The following is a 21,548-nucleotide window of genomic DNA, read 5'->3' on the forward strand; positions in this document are numbered from 1 at the left end:
ACAACTTTCTATTGTTTTCTTGAGGACATTCTAATTGTCTGGACGGTTCAGAAGCGTATTTACAAAATTGCGTTCAAATGACCCCAAACATTTCTGTTTTGAAAAATTCGTGTTAATCTGCCAAAACGTTTTTTCCAAAAAACTGTATTCGGATTTCTAGGGTATCAATTTTCTCAACCCAATATATGGCCACTCGAAAGCAAATTTGCAACTGAAACCCTGAAACCCCAAAACACTCGAACACCTTCAATCTTTTCTTGGTTCTGAAACGATTTAAGTAAATTTATACCTAAATTGGCTCAACGTTGTCAGCAACTTTGCCCCTTTTTGTGTAAAATTGAAAAATTTATTGTTTTGAAGTTCATGATTTTTTTTTGTTGAAGAAAAGAATTTCATCGCGAACGCAACCAAAACATGTCTGTATAACCTGACTCTAAAATCGAGTGTTAATTCCAATTGGCCATGCTCTCGTTTAAGCCCCGCATTAGAGCAACTTATAACTGTAGAAGGTTGGAAACCTATACTTATTGACTCTTGGTTCTTCGATTCGTGCGAGGAACGTTATGATGTAAACGAGCTGGAATTGCTGAAATTGCTGTTCTATAGAGCACTTGAAGAATTACTTATACGGTCAGAGTCATTACAGATTACCGCGCTTTACTTTCAATGCTAAAAGAACATCGACCCTCTCATATCATATCAATTTTCTATGCAATATTGCAAGGTCCTTAACTGGGTTTTGTTGATAATATATATTAACATTAATCCCAAGGAGCTAAAGAAAAGTTGCAGCATACGACGGAGAATTTGTAGTGGCACAAGTAGAGCTAGTATCTAAATCGGTCAGTTCTGTCAGTATGACTTTAACTGCTTCTGCCACCTAGTTGAGCCTACTGTATCTATTTATCGGAGGAACCCGAACAGCAAATGACATATAAACTTAGCTCACAACCACAATCAATTAATTCCAATACTGTTTTGGCAAAGAAAGATTTCACTTTCAATTGTAATCCATTTTCACATCACAAAACGCTTCATAAAAAACAAATTAAATTTTAATTATTTTTCAATATGAAACGTTTGCACTTCAAGAACAATGAAATACATTACTCTCAACTCAAAGTTATTCTAATTTATCAACCTCTGTTCAAATTATGCACGTGCCTTTGTTAGGTAAGATAATCTCATAAATTTTGCTGACTTCGCGCCAATTCTTTCAAAATTCACACATATTTAGTAAGATCGCCAGTCAAAATTAAATATAGCGCTTTATGCCCAGACAAAATCTTGAAATTAGTCGCTTCTATCTAACCGGAATAAATTGTTCCAACTAAATGCTCAAATCAAAGCTCTCCCCTAACTAATCGACCACCCAACGGAAAATTCAACTTTATCAACAGGGTCTTCAGTAAGTTAATTTTTGCTGCGCTGCTTGTTGAAGACGCGGTGCATTATTAGGCATGAGACTACATGCTCACAAATAACGAAAGCCGACTTTAGAATACAAATGCTTAGTTAATTCACCTTGTACAGACTTGAATATCAAATGGGGTTGCGTTTGCCTGGACGAGAAAGTTGCTATCTTGAACGCGAAGACCTACAAAAAAGTCAACCGGGATCATGAGGTATGTTGATCAATCAGTTGAATACAAACCATGCACTGAAATTGGTAAGAACCTCAAGCATAATATTCCCGCTATGTAATTCAAACCACATAAAGCAAGTAATGAACCAATTCAGAAAATCCTAATTTAGTCTTAAGGAAGCATGATCAATGCAAAACGACATGAAAAGTGTTTTTATATGTAAATAACAACTCTCAAATTACACTGCAGCAAAATTATTTGATGGTGGAATTAGCCAAAAAGAAACTGAAATTCTAGATACAAGTATCTGAATAGAGGAGTTCCTCGTACTATCAGTCTTAATCAAGCATGATGTTTGATTAGAAGTCAAATGAAAGCTTCCTCAACTTGCAAAATTTTGTCACCATTGAATTTCTTGTTTGTGTTGACTGCACTATGGGTTTAGAGGAACGCCTTATTCAAACAAGTAAATGTCTCCTTGCATACATTCTAAAAAAAGTCATCAACAAACTCACTTAACTTGAAAGCTGCTTCAAAATCTGCAATATACCAGCTTCGCATATGCAACCAAAAAACAATACAGGTTTGCCTTTCGAAGCACACTTTGGTTGATCAATAAACACCCCGTTAAGAAATGTATCCACGGCCCCAAATTCGTCAAATCTCTTATATGAGAAATTAAAAAAACTTCTCAGATGAAGGAACTGCGCTGTCCGAAGCAAATCCGCCCAAAAAATTTTGGCAAAAAAGTTATTGCAGTGATTTTTTTTTAAAAAGAACGTAGTATGATTAGTGCAACATGGGACGCACATAAACGAGAGGCAGAAAAAGAACAACAGACGCGGAATCTTAATTCATCTGATCAACCAAAGCATACCGGCAAATCCCACAAACAGAAAAAGCGATTCACGCGAAGCTAGCACAAAAACTAACAGGTTAGAGGCGAAAGATTGTGGAAGACCTCTATGAACAATTGGCAGCTGGTTCCACGATCGAAGATAGAAACCACTCAATTTTGCAGATAAAAGTTCCCGTAAAATTGGCACTTTTCATCAATGATAGCGCTCACGTAAAATTTGGAATCAGCGGAAGGCAAAAATTTTCCTTAGAGTTTCTGCTGATTAAGAGGGACACCGAAATAAAAAAGCCGAGAAAAAATAATCCAAGCAAAAAATATTTCGCCCGAAAACAGTAAGGAGATGGGAAAGTAAAACACAAAAAGCTTGATGACTACGAGGCCCAGTGGCCATAAATGACGTATTTCGTTTTTTTTTGGTATTACTGAGTATATATCATCTTCGCCAAAATTGAACAGACAAAAGCTTGCTAAAAACGTTGAAAACTTCCAGCACAACTCTGTTCCACCACTTTTGATAGGAGGAACATTTCCAGACACCTTGAACCAAAAACAATCACAGAGTAGCTTCTCCTCAACCATTGGCGAGGTATCACCAACCGCCCCACAAATCCGAATACTATACAATCAGCGCGATACAAACACGGAGAACTTACCCTCACTTTCGTTGGGCGAAGATTTGTAATTTGACGATTTTTAAACTGCTATTCGAAAACACCTTAAACTATAGTTTATAACTAGCTATTCGTGACCAGTAAAAAAATTGTTGATACTTCTTAACCGGAAAAATTTTTTAAGTGTTAGTTAATATGTTTCTATCAAAATCTCACATTGTGTTCATTTTAGTTAAAAAAAAACAGGGGTAGGTTTTACTTGAAGTATATGCAGTAAAATCTCATAGTTGTTCTGTTTAGTTCATTTTTTTAACCCCTAATTTGACCCATTTCAATGCCAATTCCGTTATTTTCAATATCAATGTTCAATTCTGATGATTTACCGCAAATAAACACATATATTGAGGAGTCAAACTATTGGTGTTCAGAGAATGCGCAATTGATTGTATCTTTTTTGATGAATATATAAGGATTTTAACGGTTTCGACACCACTTTCTTGCACAACGTAATTGAAATTTAAGTTATTCGTCTATTTCCGGCGTTTATGCTCCTGGACTTAGATCTTATGGATAATGAAAGTTGATATCTAATTGTTTTCAATATCTGAAATTATTGCTTTTGCAAAAAAAGAAGCTTATGTTTTGACTTTGCTGTTTCTGTTCTTTTTCTCTGCCTATTAGGGAGTGTCATTAAGTACTTGCCCCATTTTTAATCCTTTTTTGTTTCTATAGATCAGGTTTTTTAGGCTATTTTGGCATTGCTTTAATCATTCTTTTTAAATTGAGGTGGAAACATTTTTTTGTTCCTACACCATTTACTTATGAAACCAATTGAACCCTTAATTTGACCGATTTTGATGCGAATTCTATTATTGTCAAAATCATTGTTCAGTTCCGATGATTTGACCGCAAATGCAAACATATGTTTTCTTATGGTCAAAAAGAAATTTTTGAGCTGATTTCAATTGATAACTAAAATTTTCCATGACTTCGAAGTCAAATGAACTTATCTTTGTAGTTTGATCTTTTTTGTCTATTCCTTACCTAGTCTCATTAATTACAGGTCGCATATCTATTTTTCCGAGTTTAATAGAACAGGAATAATTGAAAACCTCTAATGCTTTTAGTGCATCGTTTATTGTTGTGACGGCTTCAAAAACCGGTTCTCAGAAAAGTTTGTTTTTAATTTTTGATTTTTATATCCATATTTGTCGTTCTTTCTCTAAAAGCCGTATGACATGTTTGGAATATTGATACATCTCAATAATTTGGAAGAAATAAAAGAATTTATTCATTGACTTCAGTTAGTATCTAATATTCTTATGGCTTTGAAATTACTTGTTTTCGAAAAAAAAAAGTTTTTTTTTAACTTTGCTTCTTTTGTTTTTTTTTATGTCTACTTGTTAATTAGTCTCCTTATTCAGTGATCAAATGTCAAACTATTGGTGTTCAGGGAATGCCAAATTGATTATATCTTGTTGTTACTGTATAGATCATGATTTGAACGGCTTTGACGCCACCACTTTCTTGCACAATATAACTGAAATTTTGTTTTTCATCTATTTTGGACGTTTGTGTTCCTGGACTTAGATTTTATGGATAATGACAGGTGATATCTAATTGTTTTCTTTATTTGAAAATGTTGGTTTTGCAGCGTATGTTAACTTTGCTCTTTTTGTTCGTTTACTCTACCTATTAACGAGTCTCATTGAGTACTTGCCCCATTTTCTAGTACCTTTTGATTTCTATAGTTCAATTTTTTTATGATAAATTAGCTTTGCTTTAAGTATTCTTTTTAAATTGAGGTTGAAACAGTTTTTTTTATTCGAACACCATTTGTTTTTGAACAATGTTTGAATTTTTGAAAGTGTTCGATCTTTCTCTCATTTGGTAGACAATTAAGACAAAAAAGTGGATGAGAGAAGTCAGTACAATTATATGCAAGCGCAGATTACCGAGTCTCCTTGTTTAATTTCTTTATTTTACTACAACTTTTCGTCTGACGGTTGTGACTTTTTGTCTTGACAAACCTTGAAAATCTGATAACACCCGTATTACGTCACTGGGAATTTCTCTAAGATTTTTACAAGTCTCTAAGTATGCCAATCACCGTAACCGCCGAGGAGACCTTACTTCGGGGTGCGGACCAAGCGACAGACCAATCAGGTTAAATAGATAAACCAGCAACAACATGGTAGGTAAATATTAGTTGCTCCCGAAAAAACTACCTCAAAATTATATTCTAATGACTCTTTTCTGCTCTGTTTGTTTGAACTTTTGTGATCAATTATTTAAGCAATTCAGACACAACGTGAAAATCTCAAGACGTATCATTATAGAACTTTTCGTGACATAATTTTTTTAAATAAGAGCTCGAACAAATACTACAGGAGAGATATTTAGAAGATCTTATTGCGATCTTGTCAAAGATCTTAAGTCAGATCTTACGCATACTTTGAGCCTATTAGAAAGTGTTCAAACTTCAAGCGGAAAAAGAAGCGCTAGATTGAGCTCAAGAATTTTCAAGCACAAATCTAAAGAATTTATAAGTAGCCAAATCGCAAAGTTTGGTCATGTTTAATAAAAGAAGTTAGCTCTGCTCAACGTGAAAACGGAACTAAGAAACTAATTTTTTACAAGATATTTTTGTGAAGTTTTTCAACTATTCTTGAAGGTTCAAGATTTTTGACAAAGTTTTGCAATTGAAACTATTCAAAATTCAAGTAAAATCCGGCCGCCATTATGACAATCAACACAACTTAAGAAACTAGTTAAACAGTATCGACAACAAAAGATTAAACCAAAAAGGGAGCGTGAACAGTTTTTTATTTCCCTTCTAAGGACGGTTTTTCATGAATTAAATAAAAATTTTAGAACTTGAAACTCTTCAATACGGTGTCTTGATTACTTGCTTAGTGCTATTATTTTGCATAAATGAAGATTCTGAAATACTTAAAAGTTGGTCTTGAAAATTGCTTTTGGCTTTCTTATTTCTTATTTCCCTTTCTCAAATTTACGATTTCCTTATCTCGATTTCTTTAAAATCAAATATACAATTCGGCAAATTTGAAATTATTCCAAGTTTGAGTTTAAGAAATTCTACATTTATCAGAAACTGGCAAACTCGAACGGTCTTATAACATTGTGAAGATTTTGTGTTAATTTTTAGACGACAAAATGTTTTCGAACTTTCGTTTGCGTGTCCTAATGTTTCTAATTGTTGCTCTTATTTCAAAAAAGCATGCGCTAGGGGATGAAGAGTTCTGGCCACAAGAGGTCGAGCAAAGAGCGCCAATAGGATCTCAAAACGATGTTCATTTCAAATACAGGCCTGGATTTGGAAAGTACAAGCGGAAAATGAGCAACGGTTTTGATGACTGGCTTCAAACTTCATGATCCAAAAACGCTGTTTAAATATCAACGTCCAAGGTAGAGGTCCCAAACGGAAAATCGATATGTCCAGACCGAAATGAACGCACTACGGGGGTGTCGAGCGTTCAAATTTACAGTCTGGAAACCCGGAAGAACGCACGAAAGTTTGGACATAAACACGCAAATAGGATGATGAACGCACGAAAGTCAGAACATGAGCGCACGAAAGTCTGGACGTAGGTACTTTCCGTCTGGGACGGTCTGGACATAGACACTGTCCGTCTGGGACCTCAAACTGGGCCTACACAAATTTTCATGAAATTGTTACATTTTGTCGGACAAAGTTTCTGTTTTTGTATGAAAAAAACGTTTTGATTAAAGCAGTGAACAGAGCAATCATCAAAATAATAAATTAAAAGTATTTGCCTGTTATTCACAACAGAATTGATTTTTTTTGCTAGCAACAGTTTTCTATTTACGAATTTACGAGACTCCCCACCCCCCGAATTTCCATAAAGCTTAAAGCCGTGAGTAGGCGAAAGAGTGAGTGGGTGAGTGAGTATCAACAGCGTTCATTTTTGCAATGGTAATGGCACAGCAATTAGATAAAAAGATAGTTACTTATGCTCAAAGCAGAGATATGTTCTCAATGCTTCCGATATAAAAGATAAAATAGTACTAATTAATAAATTATAGTTTTTCATAAATATTGTGGTAATAATTATTTTGAGAGGAAATTTAAACATTTTTTAAACTCTTGTTGTTACCAATCGAAGAATAAAATTGAGTTTTTCAAGCAGATAACACATTTTACTGTTTTTACTTCTGCTATGAAACTTTTAGATTAATGTGCGTTGAATTGTTTTTTTTTCAGATTTTCTTAAACGAAAGCAACTGTTTCATGTTGCCTATTTATGGAAATTATTCAACTAAAAATTCAACAACTAGAGTTTTTTTGTACTAAAGCGCCTAAAAAATCATAGTTTCATTGGCCAGTTCAATTTTTAAGTGCTATCTTTTTAAATACTGCGCAACAGCCTGCTAAAACAGATTAAAGGCTGGATTTTATTCTGTTTTTCTCCATTTTTTTCTCTTTGTTAAATACACACACAGACACATACACACACACGCACATACACACATTCTCTCTCTCTCACTCATTCTACATTGAACTATTTTCCCGTCAAAAACGGTTAAGTTTCAATGAATTGTCTAGCTATCTGCTTAATATTTAATGAATTATTCCACGTTTTTGAAACTTTGGTTCTTCAATGTCTCTAACATTTTTTTGCAAAGATTTTCATGTCTGAAGAAAATGATTTCATTCCTCTTTTTAGTTTCAACAAAGTTTGTTTTTCTCGTTCGTTTTCTCGTCTGATTCTTATCTTGTCTACATACAATTGGCCACTGTTCTGCTTTGTTTGACAATTGGTAACTGTTGTGTCCGTTGTTAAAGTTACAAATTATAAGTTTTTAAAACTTTGTCCTAAAAGTTTTGAATTTTGATGGTATTTTTGACATCTGCTTAGTATAGTTTCAGAAATTCGTTTAGCTTGAGATCATCTGTCGTTTAATTTTGATGGCAATTTTTACCACAAATGAAAGGAAAATGTTGCCAGAATAAACATCATTTTTCGTCTCGGGACAACAACACACTGAATCAAGGCAAATTAATTACCATAAAATAAACCTTAAAGACCTTAAAATATTTCCTTTACCTCGTCTACTTCTGAGACAGGTATAATAATAAAGTTATAAGTTAGAGCTAAAGTTGCATGGTATACAAAGCTATAGTGAACGGCCAAAGTAAGTTAGCACCACCTTATTTCACAAAGTAAAAATTCAATTTTTGAGGCAACATTGCTCGAATTTAAAATCAATTTCCGTAAACATTTTTTACACTATTGACTCTCTACATTAGTCCTCTCTTCTACCTAAAAGATTTCAGTAAAACGCAATGTTTCTTTACGAGAAATCCCAATGTAAAGTTGATGAGTTCCATTCAAGTTTCATAGTTAAAGAAAGTTGTCACATGATCATAGCTTATTCACATCTTTTCTCTCTCAAATGTTTAACACAAATACAAACCTAGTAACATTGCCTCAAACAGTGAATTTTTACTAGGGGGTGATAACCATTCAGCATATTTCGATCGGTACATTAGACAACAATTTTCGGTGAAACCAAAGTTTTATGTTGGTTCTTTTGTGGCTAACCAGTTAGGTGGAAATATAAAAAAAACTGATTCTTTCTTTATCTTAATTTATTCATCATTGACATCTATACTATCATGCAATATGTCATGAAAAATGAGCGCATACAAAATTCTAAAAATTACTATTCATATTCTGGTTGGAATTTTCCAAATAGTGGAATTTTTGAAATCTTCGTCGAAATTTTTGCTGGAATTTTAACTTTGTCAAAATAGCTGTAATTGGAAATCGTTATATTTTGGCACTGGTCGAATTTTGGCCAGAAATTTCGTTGGAATCGTTGAAATGCTCTAATCAGTGCCTCATTTCCGTTTTGATGAAAATTTAGTTTGAACTCTTTTCACTGCTACCGTTGACGTGACGAGTAAACAACACTCGGCAATTTGTTGTTTCGTTTAACCCCGCCATTGTAACGACCACTGTTTCCAAAATCGTGCGGTGACGAACGATATCCCATCAACGCATGATAACTCCGACGTTTTTCAAGTCCTCTCGCGATCGCGAAAGATCCCGAATTTGTCATTTGTAAAGTTATGACAACAGTAAGCAGTACATAAATCGAGCACCATAAGATAAATTTCTGGGCCATTTTGGTAACTGGGACTGAAAATTGTTCTACTTTTGGAAGAAATAATTTAGAGGAAATAGCGAAAGAAAAAAGCAAATAAACAAATTGTACGGCCAATAGAGTGCTTCCAATGTTTATGATGGTATAATGAAATATTTTTATGTTGTTTTGTTTGCAGTAGACGGTGACATGTAGGAAATTTCCGCTCTGGTTTTTTAAAGTATGCTCTGGGGTCCAAACTTTGGATCTAAACCCCCCCCCCCACCCCACCCCCTTCTTTAGTATCTTAGATTGCACATAGCTTTTACGCCCCAGGCGCCAATTCGTAAATGGGAGTCATAAAAACTCTGAAGGTGGGGGGGGGGGGGGGGGGGGGTGATTTATGTCAAACTTTTGTTTTTTTTCTCCTGACATTGAAAAAGCTCAAAAGTTAGTAAGATGACTCATTTCGAATGAAAAAGCAACATTAGCAGACAGACTGTATTTGTTACACAAAAGTTCGGGTTTGCCTAGTAGCATGCTAAAAGAGCATCATTGATAACTTAGCTTTTGAAAATTTCATTTATGATAACGCCTCTATATGACATTTGTTTATTTTGTCGGATATAATTTGACCAAAATATAGATCCCGGAAGCGTAATTTTGGAATTTATCCAATTTTCCTCTCCCACTTCACTTGGAGAGAAAAGTATAATCAAATTTCTCTCTACACTTTTTTTTTTACTTTTTTCTTTCATTTTCTTCACATTGAATAGTTCCGGTGTTAGTTTTGTTAACGTAATCTTTTCTGTCAACGGAAGAGAGTGTTACATATTTTTTATGGTAAAATAATAATCAGAGAAAAATACGGCTGATAAAAAATTACCATCATGTTTTTTCACATTGCAGCTTTTAAATTTTCTAAGCATATGTGATTGCACTTAAAATTATTGATAGAATTAAGAAGACACGGGTATTCTTTTACTTTGGTAGTTTTTGGCTTCTAGAATGATAGTACGTCTTATCAAAATCCTAACAATTTTCAAAAAAAAAATCAACGGAAACCTATAAGGGTATGAAAACAAAAAAATTTGGGTGACAGTTTCTTTTAAAATATTGAAACTTTAATCCATTGCTTTTTGAGTCATAATATTAGCCCTTTTACTTCGGAAAAATTTATGGATGGTATTTTGCTTTAAATTGGTCAAAATTGTTTCTGTATAAACACACATTAGTTGACCAATAGAAGTAGAAGTTTTGAAATTTTTCAAAGGAACTGAAAATTTTCTCCACTCATTGAGTCTTTGTTTTTTTGCCCATTTGGAAATTAAAATTGAGGCCCAAAAGGCTACTTTTCAGAACCAAAAAAGTCTAAGCATTATGTCTGCATGTCTAAGCTTGTCTCCATGTCATAAATAAAAAGTTGTAAAACTCTTCAAACATTGTGTTCAAAGAAACTGATTTCAAAAACTTCTCATCAATAATCACCAGACCTCCCGGCAATCGAAGGAAATATATAAGTACCTTCTCCGTATAACCTCCGCAAGCGAAAAAGTGTGGAAAACTGACATTTCTCAGCTTGAAATATTATTGAAAACTCCAGAAAACTATAGACCGAAAATCTCAGGAACAACTTCATCATAACTTTTTCTTAAAGTAGAAAAATTCATCCTAATAATTATGTTCAAGGTTTTTGCGTTTTTAACAACTTAAAGGTGAAGCAAATTTTAGTGATAATGTTTACAGAAAAAGCACATCGAAACAATGGAACAAATAAAACATCTTTCTTACTGCTGAAAACTTTGACCGTGCAGTTAAAAATTGTCTGCTAGAACGGATCTTTTTTAGAGCACTTGTTTGAAATCAGCGTTTTTTTTCTTGAAATAACCGTTAACAAAGTACTTTTATGAGCAAAAATTTTTATTTCAAAATGTATGTTTGCCAAAACATACACCAATTTTAATGTCGTTATTTTACAATTCTCTTCATTTCTTCATTTGTTGATATTATGGTCGTATACCTAACTAGGAAATTTCTGAGGCATGTTTATTACTGGTTTCAAACCGTATTCCAAAAAGCCGCTTTTCGGACATTTTTTGATATCTGGAAATGATCTTTTTCGGCTGGTGACTGTTCTAGGGGGGTTGTGGGGGACTGTGCCCCACTTTTAAATTGGTAATGCAGATTTGTCTTTATTTCTAGCTATTTTTGTCCAATGGAGCAATTATAACTAATCTAACTATAGAGCAAAATAAGCACTGATATCTTCAAATTGTGTATCATCTATGTTGATCGTGGATTGTAATCGAGAGCAGGGGCATAAACTTAACTTATTGGACTATTTGGGTCCATAAAATTTTTATTGGTGTTTGTTGTTCTCAAGAATCAGTTTTTGACTTTACTTGAGATTCGAAGAAAATGCGTACAACAAAGAAATTTTTTTTGTAAATATTGTTTCTAAAAATTACAGTTCCAGTGAGAAAATATAGTTGCTTAATTATGTTGTTTTTGCTGTTAACGTGTTCAAGTTTCATGATAAGTTTCAGCCTCAAAAATTAGTAATTTTACAGCAAATTTTTGACATTATGTTAAAAAATTTTTAATCTTGTTGATTTTTTAAACAAAAGTTTGCGACTAAATTTTAACAAAAAAATGCAATTCTTAAATATATTACTCCTCTCTAGTTTTCTTTTAAATAACAAAAACTGTTTAGTGTGCATCCTAGACAGCTAGTTATTTAAATTCTCTAATTATTTTCTGAAGTTTCAACTTTTGATTATGACTTATTTTTGCGTTGTTGCAAATAACTTTATAAGCTATGGATGCGCAGACTCAGTTGACGCTCTTCGTTGTCGAGAATTAAAAAATTAAAAGCCGCAAGTAGATGATTGTTTTGTGGTGACATGAAAGATTCATAGGAAATTAACAACAGCAGCAGTATTTGCGCAAAGTCTTTTCAAGTTCAGTAAAATTATGTCAGTAGGGTTGAGGTAGTTTTTTACCTTAAGTTTTTGTAAAATTTAAAGCAGCGTGATCCCTACTTTGAAGCTAAATAAAATTTACAGCCTCAACACTAATATTTGGAAACAGTGCAAATATTGTTGAAAATGCAATTTATTAAATTAGTTGCTGACTGCAAAAATCGATTTGTGAATATGTTATACGCGCCGGGTGAAAATGGAAGGAGTCTTCAAAAAAGACGCGAGGTAAGTAAGAACTATTCCCACTGTGATTTGATGGCAATAATTGGCAACCAATCAATTCTCACTGAGGCCTGTCAGAAAAACAAGCATGAAATTGAGGGCCAATTATGACTATTCCTGCTTAAATATTTGCTAAGAATGGTGTAAGAATACTGCTCATGTTTTTAATCTAACGAAATAACGAAAGCACTGCAATGTAACCAAAAATTTTGTAGGGTTTAAAATTATGCGGATTATCGTACATTGTAGACAAAATATTAAAAAAAAACAAAAATGATAATGACAAACAGCTTGAAAATATGAAAAAAAAATTAAGTTTGATTTAATGGGCGCTCTTTGGAATAAGCTAGTTAAGCTGTTTGAACGATATAGACGTTAATGAAAACAAATAAGTAGCATAAAGTTTGTTTATAAGGTACTAGTAAGGTGTCTTAATGGTCACGCAACATAAGGGGAGGGGGGGGGGTATTTGGATAATTCTGGGTTTGCAACGGGGGGGGGGGGGGGTGGTAGGCACAATTATTTTTTCGAAAATGTGTTAATTTTTCGGTGTTTCATCCAACATTGTCACAAAAACGCCAAATATCAAACAAAATTTTGAAAAAAGTTTTGTGTCCAACCCCCCTGAAAATCCAGTAACACCCAAATGTCCTCCCCCATCATTGAAAAAGTGAGCCTCATCACAAGTGCGCCTCATCATTGAAAAAAAATGATTTAAGAAAAATTTTTTAAAAAAATTGAGAAAAAAATTTAAAAACTTAGGAGTTTTCAAATTGCGTGAAAAGCATTTTGCGCAGGCTTTCAGGTTTCAAAGATGTTTTTGTTGACCTCATCTTAACTGGTGAGCCTCATTATCAAAAAAGACTTTGAAAAATTTTCTAAGACATCAAAAACTTTTGAGTCTTTGAAGTGTCTGGAATGCTTTTTTGTGCCAGTGTACAGATCTCGTTTTTTTTGCTGATCCAAATGCATCGGCTGAGCCTCAACGTTGGTCTTTTTTTCCCAAGTGTATACAATATATATCAGATTTTTGAACAAAAACTTAGTCATGAATCAATTAGTTTAGCAATTAGTTGAGAGAGTGCTGAGTGTTTGCTATATTTCCCAAATCGGTTGCAACCAGTCAGCCTGAGCAAAACCTCCTTTCTCCAATTACTTGATTAAGCATATGAACAGACTATAGAAAAAATTGATTAGGTAAATAGTTGTTGTTGTTGTTGTTATGGGAATAAAATGAGTCAGAAATCCATTTTTCGAATTATCTTTATACAATGAATAACTACCATAGTTGCTACCAGAAATCAATCTACCCTTTTAGTTGTCGTATTCGATTGTGATTGTACAAAATAAACTATGTCGGAGAATAAAGATGGTTATTTTTTTTATACTTTGCTCATGAAATTTCCTGCACAGCAAAACGTTTTGTAGTTGCCTCAGATAGAACGTACGACACTACTGGAGAATATATATCAGTAAAGGTTTTCAGAACAGTAAAACATCCTTGAGCAAAGCGGAGGTATTGAAAGCAATTGCAACAGCATAACTAGTGATTCCATTTTCACCAAGAGAATTAAATTCGTTTTATCTGAGTTTGAACAATTGACTCGAAGCTGCAATTCACTTTGTGAAAAGATAGAAACAGGTTAACCATAAGAGTCTGGCAAAAAACAGTGTGATCATACGACTGGAGGAAAACGATTTTATCTTCTGGTTTTGTCACCAGACACGAAAAGCGATAAAACAAATAAGGCTGGCGATCGATCAAATAATAAAGCCAAGAAAAACTTCGAGGTTGACACACCGTATTAGCAATAGAGGAAGCTATATTTGAACGCATTCTTGAGTTCTTTCGATCGTTTGGAAACAAAATTAAACTATTCCATCTGCAGCACTGAGCTATATCTCGATACAAAAGAAAAAGCGAAGGGTTTCGCTTGCAAGAGAGTATCAACTTTTGTCGATTAAAAGAACAATAGTATCATGCCATGGCTGCTTTGGATAAAGTAGCAGAGACTTCTAAAAGAGTTGCTTCAAAAACCCTGACCTTTTTTGCCTATACACATACGTCGGACTTCTACTCCACAAAGCACAATCTGTCAATATAGTGTTCACGGTGAAGTTTCTGAGGAGTTAGCGCAAGCTACATTTGCACACAACTAGATTCATTTGATTCTAAAAGAAAGCTTCCAAATTTTTGGGGAGCTAGAGACTGTCAAAGAAAATGTTTGTAATCCTACTGATTTCTCACCACCGTATTCTTTCATTCGGTTTTTTTGTATTTATCAGAGTAGTTCAATCGCTGAAATTTAAATAATTTTGGATAATTTTTTAGTTGATATGGTTATTTGAATCTTAATATTGCTAGCGCAAATTTTTTTTCGATTTGATTTCAAAAATTAAACTGAAACTGTTTAACAAAAACGCAACCATCTAGCTCTAAAATGAAAAATAAAAAACGAATTTTTACAATAAAATTGACTAAAAATGTTTATTAACCTTATTTTTGTGCTGTAAGAACTTACGACTTTATTGCAATCAGGACTCATACATTGAAAATTAGGACGCTGTTTTTATGCGTTGAGTTTGATTTGAAAAATTTCGAGGTTTATTTGTTATAATTTAATGGCATAAAACTTGAGCAGTGCAAAGAAATAATATTGAAGTTTTTTGTATTATTTTTGTTAAACTTTATTCTAGAAAATAGTTTCAAAAATCAAATGAGAAAAAAAAATACATAAAAAACAAACAATCTGAATGACTCTTCAAAAAATATTGAAAGAATAATAGTTTTTTGAGTTTTAGCTAATACAATGCAAAGGAACAGAAACGTTTGGTTTTTTTATAAGTTTCCTTTAAATTTTGCGTTTTTTGGGATCATGGCAAGAGCTGACAGGCGGCCTTTTGAGACTATATTTTTTCTAAGCCTAATACATTATTGTTTTGATAGCGCTTATCATTTTTGTTGTAGAGGGTATTGGAGTTTCTAAGTTTGATGTTGTTGAATCTGGACTTTAGTCTATCGCGTGGATTTTTCAGAAACTTCCAATAATTTTCAATTCCCTCCAGTATTGGTCCTGGTTTTTTGTAGAGAAGTATTTTTGAATATCGTTATTTCAAAATTTTTTTTAAATATCAACCTTCTGAACTTCCGCGTCAATAATAAGATCACATGTGTCAAGTAATACAAGCTAAAAAAAACTGGATTTTTTTGATCTCCCTTATGTTTTTTTTTCAGATCTAGGAGACTGAACAAATTCAGAAGTAACACATATCAGTACGGAGCTTCACAATTGTCCATTCGTTGCTGGATATTTTGATACAATTGCAGGAGAATAAGATTTATCTTTTTCCTGAAAATCTTGTAAGCAATTGTCTGAGAACTGTCAGATGATTTTTCATCCTGTTTGATTGTAATGGGAGTAAATTTAGGCAGTGAGTGAGAACTATTTCTGTTTTGGCCATCATGAATTGACTTGCTTGAAGTTGCAGATCTTGTATTTTACCAAGAAGCAGCCACTGAAAAAATTTTGAAAAAAAAACAGTAATCGAAACTTGAAGGGTTTGTTGTTTACTGTGAACTGAAAATTTATTAATCAAAAAATTATCTAATTACAAAAAATTTTAACCCAATTCTCAAAACAAAAGATTAAAACTATAGGTTTTTGCAAATCATTTTAAAGCGTAATAATGATTACACGAACACAATTTTGTATGAGTTGAGATACTATCTTTAGAAAACTTTGTGTTAAGCAAAAATCACTGTATATGGCCTTCGAATAACACTCTTGAGTGTCTGTACTTTTCCTACTAAATGTAACTTCCTCATCTGAATTAAACGCATACTTTTGAAACTGATGTTGAAAACGAAGTCAGCCCCTATCTTCAAAATGTTTTTTAGAACAAAAAAGCCTTTAATTTGGTTGCTATTGTTGCCACTGTACTTTTATCACACAGAGGAAAAAAAGCAATGCTAGACAAGACAAGTTTAGTATGATCAATTTTTTTTTAACTGACAGGTTGTTCCAACTGCTTTCATATTACAAAAGATCTGACACAGCAGGAACGAAGGATTTGCAATCACTACATCAATGGTATAGCGTAGCTGTTTTTCTTCAAAAAACTCAAATTTTTGTTTACTTCAATCAGTTTTGGTCGGTGGTGTTCTGACTCGGATTGCATATGAATAGACCAATTGTTTATAGATACTGTCTATAAACAATCATTAGAAGTATTCGTTATTAGTTGCAACTTATCCAAAAACTTCGATGAGGCCAATTAATTTTTTTAGCTGCAATTGAATACTTCAGTCAAAACGAAAAAAAAAACAATTATAAAAATGCTTCAACATTTCGATCAGGCGGGTTACTTATAGGATTGGACAACTCTTTTTTAGGTTTGTACCTCAACAGTTCAAGAAATTTTAAAATAAGATTGTCATCCAAATGTCATCCACGCTAAGATATAACATTTGCCGGAATGTAAGTCAGTAAAACAGTCGAGTGGAACCCTGTATTTTTTCGTCATGAAAGTGCGAAGTTTTTTCTTAAACAGTTGGGCGTATGCATCGAGGCATTTTCAACAATTCTGATTTGTTTTATCCACAAACTCAATTTTCTTATTTGCCAAATTGCCAGAAAATATCAATCAATTGGATATCTAAAAAATTTCATAGCTGAGACTAGAACACTGAAAATTATTCCCACATTTATCCAAAACAAATTTTTTGAAAGAATTCGCTGGACAAACCCGAGAGCTTTTTATTACGCAAAAGTTTTGGAAAAACTCAAGTTTTACCGGAGGTACTCGGTTGTTCAATATTTGACTTAAAAATTTTTGGTTCTCCTACAAAATTTTACAGTTTTTTTGCAGTGAGCTGTTTATATTATTATTCTAATCAACGAGGCAGCTTATACAATCTTTTTTCTGAATTGGCCAATTGCGCTTTTATCACACATGAGAGGACACTCAACCTGTCAATTTGAAAGGGCGAAATGATAAAACGTGATACTCTGAAAACTGATTATTTTCGACAGAGGAGGAAATTCGTTCAATAAATCATTTGGCTTTCCCCAGTGAGTTTTTTATTCAATGGTGAAAACAAATTGTTATACTGTCAACAATTAGTTTTGTCGCCGAAAATGCTATTGACATTAAAACTTCCAACTGCTAGTGAAGAAGCCGAAATTGATGAAGTGCTGCCTAATGAGCTTCAAGAGCTTGTAAATTTTTATAAGGTGCATTAAACTTTGTACTAAAAAACTACGACGTTACGTGCAAGCCTCAAAAATACGTTTGAATCAATTTTTGAATTATTATAACTGCTATGAGCTGTTCTTTGAAGCAATGAAGAAGTGCTAAACTTTTTTCTCAGTGTCTAATCAGTTTTTGTTGAGATTAAGCAAATAACAGTTGATAAGGTTGCGCAAGAGATTCGTTGCGAAAAAAAGTAGTGGTCAACTTATTTGGACACTTTGTAACCAGAAAACTATACCACGCTCGCAAGTTGTGCTTTTTGTTCGATTGTTCGTACTTTTTGTGTAAAGGATTTTTTGCACAGTGAAATTGACTGTGTTGAACCGACTTGTGGAGAATCAACAGTTTGAATTTCAGTTTTATCGAGTTTGTTTGGATGCATCTTAACGAACCCACGATATTGAAAAAAAAACATTCTACAATCGAGAAAATTTTCATGGTTGTGATGGGTAACAGTAGCAAAAACTTTTTATGTAAGTTACGAAAATGTTAATTTTTTCTACAGCGAATTGCAACAAATATAATAAACACACATGTTGAGAAATACTCTAACATTGTCGAAAACATTATTTTTATGCGAAAAGAGTTGATACAAAGTGTTGAATACTGTTTGATTATCTTGAACAATTTTTGCGTGGAGTGTAATAATGACAAAGAGTTTGTCAAAAATTCAAATTTTATCCGAATTACTCGGTTGTTTACTACTTGGTTTACAGACTTTTAGTGGTCTCAAAACATCTTACATCCTTTTCACAATGAGCTGCTTTAATTATTATTCTAATCAACGAGGCAGCTTAAACAAGAATTTTCCACGACAAAAAGTCTGTTTGTACTTTGACTGGATGACTAATGAAAGTAGAAATGACAAAAATTGAAGCCCCATTGTCACCGAGTTGGCTATTTGTTTTTTATCACACAATGATGTAACACAATATATGTAACACAATGAAAAAGTGCAATAATTTTTTCTCAAATTTTAATCATTTTCTTTGAGAAGGAGCAAAAAACAGTTGATCATGTTGTGCAAAAGATTCGTTTCGAAAAAAAGTAGTTGTCAACCTACCTTGAAATTCTGCAAGCAGAGAAGAATACTACAATCGCAAGTTGTGTTTTTCGTTCGAGTTTTTTTACTTTTTGTGTAAAGGGTTCTTTGCACAGTGAAATTGACTGCGCTTGAACCGGCTTGTGGAAAATCAACTTTTGGATTTCAGTTTTATCAAGTTTAGTTGGATGCATCTTAAAGAACCCACGATTTGGAAAAAATTTCTAGAAGTGAGAGGATTTTCTTGGTTTTGATGAGTTCTCAATTTAGTTTTTTTGAGAAACAGCCTGAAAAACTTTTTATGTAAAATACGAAATTGTTAATATCTCTGTACCGAAATGCAACCAATATAAACACAAGTTGACGAATACTCAAACATTGTCGTTAAAACATTATTTTTATGCGAAGTGTAGATACAAAGTGCTGAGAACTGTTCGTTTATCTTGGAAAATTTCTGCGTGGAGTTTTTTAGTGACGAACAGTTTGTTTAGTTAGCTACTTACCACCTGTCGACACAAGAATATCAATTGTTTTTATGTGAAACACAATCTGTATCAACAGATTAAATGGGCACGAACAATAGATTTTAATACAGTTTACCTCAATTTGTTCAAATCATCACCCGAGGTTCAGTAGATCGAGCTTCTCGGTAAACAGTTGAATAATAGAAATTTTTTGAGAATGTATTATGATATAGCAGCAATAGAAATTTTTGGCCACATGCTGATTGGTCTTGGTCCAAAGATCTCTGGCTGCTAAATATTTTGCTTAACCGAGCTTATCTGCACGCAGCTTTAGGCAGCCACTCGAACCAGGATTTGCTTTACCCCGAGCGGCAACAGAATCGGATATAGAAAGTGACAATTTGATTGATTTTGATGTTAGATCTGACGGAAGTTTCAACTGCCAGTAACCAAGTCATAAACTTCGAGGCCGAAGAAGCCAATAATAAAGATGAAGAAGAGCCACCGCACTAAAATTAAAACGAAGATAATTATCTCAAACAATTAACAACCGCTTTTTTTTAAATAGTTGTCCGGCAAAAATCCTTTTAATTGTTGTTTTTTTTTTAATTATTAGAAAAAAAAACAGTTGTGCAGTTGTATGTTCACTTTTTGTGTTTATTTTTGTACAGTTTCGGTGTTTAAAATTGAACTGTCCATTTCCTTTGTTTTTCCTGGCTTTCTATGTATTATTTTCTACGTAGAATTGAATTCTGTTCAATAGTTCTAGTTTTATGGCTTTGTTTGGCATTTGTTTTGGTTTAATGTGACGTAAACTCTGAATCCCTCTCTGTCGGGGATAGCACCGTACCCGCACATGTTTAGGGATCCAATGATAAACCCCCTCTCTCTATTTCTGCATTTCTTTCGTTGTCAGCCCAGTTTTTAATGCAATTGGCGTACAGATCAGTAAGGCAGAAGAAATTACACATCCACCCGTTAACATCAGTTTATTGGCACAAACACATAGCAAAATACCTGAAGAGTATATGAGAGAACCAAGTTTTGAGGAAATATTAGACAGGAAGGCAATCTTCAGTTTGACAGCATTTACAACCAGAAAAATTACCCCCGTCTGTTTTACCCCCGTACGCTCTATTCCATGGATGCAGTGATCGTCGACCATACTGCAATTGACAAACTGAGGCAATTATTTCCTTTTCCCTCAAATTATTAAGTTTCAAAGATACATTGGCTCTATAGTAAAGGTACTCAAATTTTTCCACGTTTTCTTGTGTGTCTGCCGTTTTGAGAAAAATTTCTTATTTTTATTTTGATTCACAGTCAAATAAGAAATGCATTTGCAGTTTTCCCTTGATTCAGAGAATTTCATTGAACATTGATTCTGAATTTTCTCTGATACAGTGAATTCCAGAGAACACTGATTCTGAATTTTCTCTGATTCAGTGAATTTCAGAGAACACTGATTCTGAATTTTTCTCTGATACAGTGAATTCCAGAGAACACTGATTCTGAATTTTCTCTGATTCAGAAAATTTCATAGAACGCTGATTCTGGATTTTCTCTGATTCAGTGAATTTCAGAGAACACTGATTCTGAATTTTCTCTGATTCAGTGAATTTCATAGAACACTGATTCTGTATTTTCTCTGATTCAGTGAAATTCATAGAACACTGATTCTGAATTTTTCTCTGATTCAGTGAATTTCATAGAACACTGATTCCGAATTTTCTCTGATTCAGTGAATTTCATAGAACACTGATTCTGTATTTTCTCTGATTCAGTGAAATTCATAGAACACTGATTCTGAATTTTTCTCTGATTCAGTGAATTTCATAGAACACTGATTCCGAATTTTCTCTGATTCAGTGAATTTCAGAGAACACTGATTCTGAATTTTTCTCTGATTCAGAGAATTTCATAGAACACTGATTCCGAATTTTCTCTGATTCAGTGAATTTCAGAGAACACTGATTCTGAATTTTTCTCTGATTCAGAGAATTTCATAGAACACTGATTCTGAATTTTTCCTTTGATTTGGAGAAATTTCGAAAACAATGATTCTGATTTTTGCTCGGATTCAGAGAGACTTCAGAATTGATACAAAAACTATTCTGAAATCTTTCTGAATCAGTACTGAAACCAAAATTCATCTGAAATTGACGTGAGTCAGTAATGAGTCAGTTACGCACCCGGTTAGACTGTCAGACAAGTAATGAGTATAATGATACTAGGTGGAGGTCTGTGGCTCTTGTATCATTACTATGAAGAGGCAACTCGGGCAAAAATAAACCCGGACCTAATTTTTAAACAGTTACATAAAATGCCTCTGCGTGACTTATTGCGTATTAAGAAGTTACAATCCAACAACCAAGTTTTCAAGAATTTGATAAAATTT

At 33.4% G+C, this 21,548-nt stretch overlaps 1 protein-coding gene and 1 long non-coding RNA gene across 3 annotated transcripts in view; one reads left to right on the top strand and one right to left on the bottom strand.

Annotated features, from left to right (window-relative positions):
• The window catches only part of LOC142345946 (uncharacterized), a 280,658-nt gene that overhangs the window by 41,883 nt on the left and 217,227 nt on the right, over positions 1–21,548 (top strand). The window lies entirely within an intron of this gene.
• The window catches only part of LOC142345985 (uncharacterized), a 12,969-nt gene continuing 94 nt past the window's right edge, over positions 8,674–21,548 (bottom strand). The window contains exons 1-2 of one of the 2 annotated variants that reach the window (XR_012759370.1): positions 12,191–12,375; positions 8,674–9,416 (exon numbers count right to left, since the gene is read on the bottom strand). This is a non-coding gene — a long non-coding RNA (uncharacterized LOC142345985). Of the gene's footprint in view, positions 9,417–12,190; positions 12,376–21,548 lie in introns of those variants that run through there. The other variant, XR_012759371.1, reaches the window with a different exon arrangement.

The sequence above is a fragment of the Convolutriloba macropyga genome, chromosome 9 (genome assembly GCF_964194025.1).
Source record: "Convolutriloba macropyga chromosome 9, txConMacr16.3, whole genome shotgun sequence".
NCBI lineage: Eukaryota > Metazoa > Xenacoelomorpha > Acoela > Convolutidae > Convolutriloba > Convolutriloba macropyga.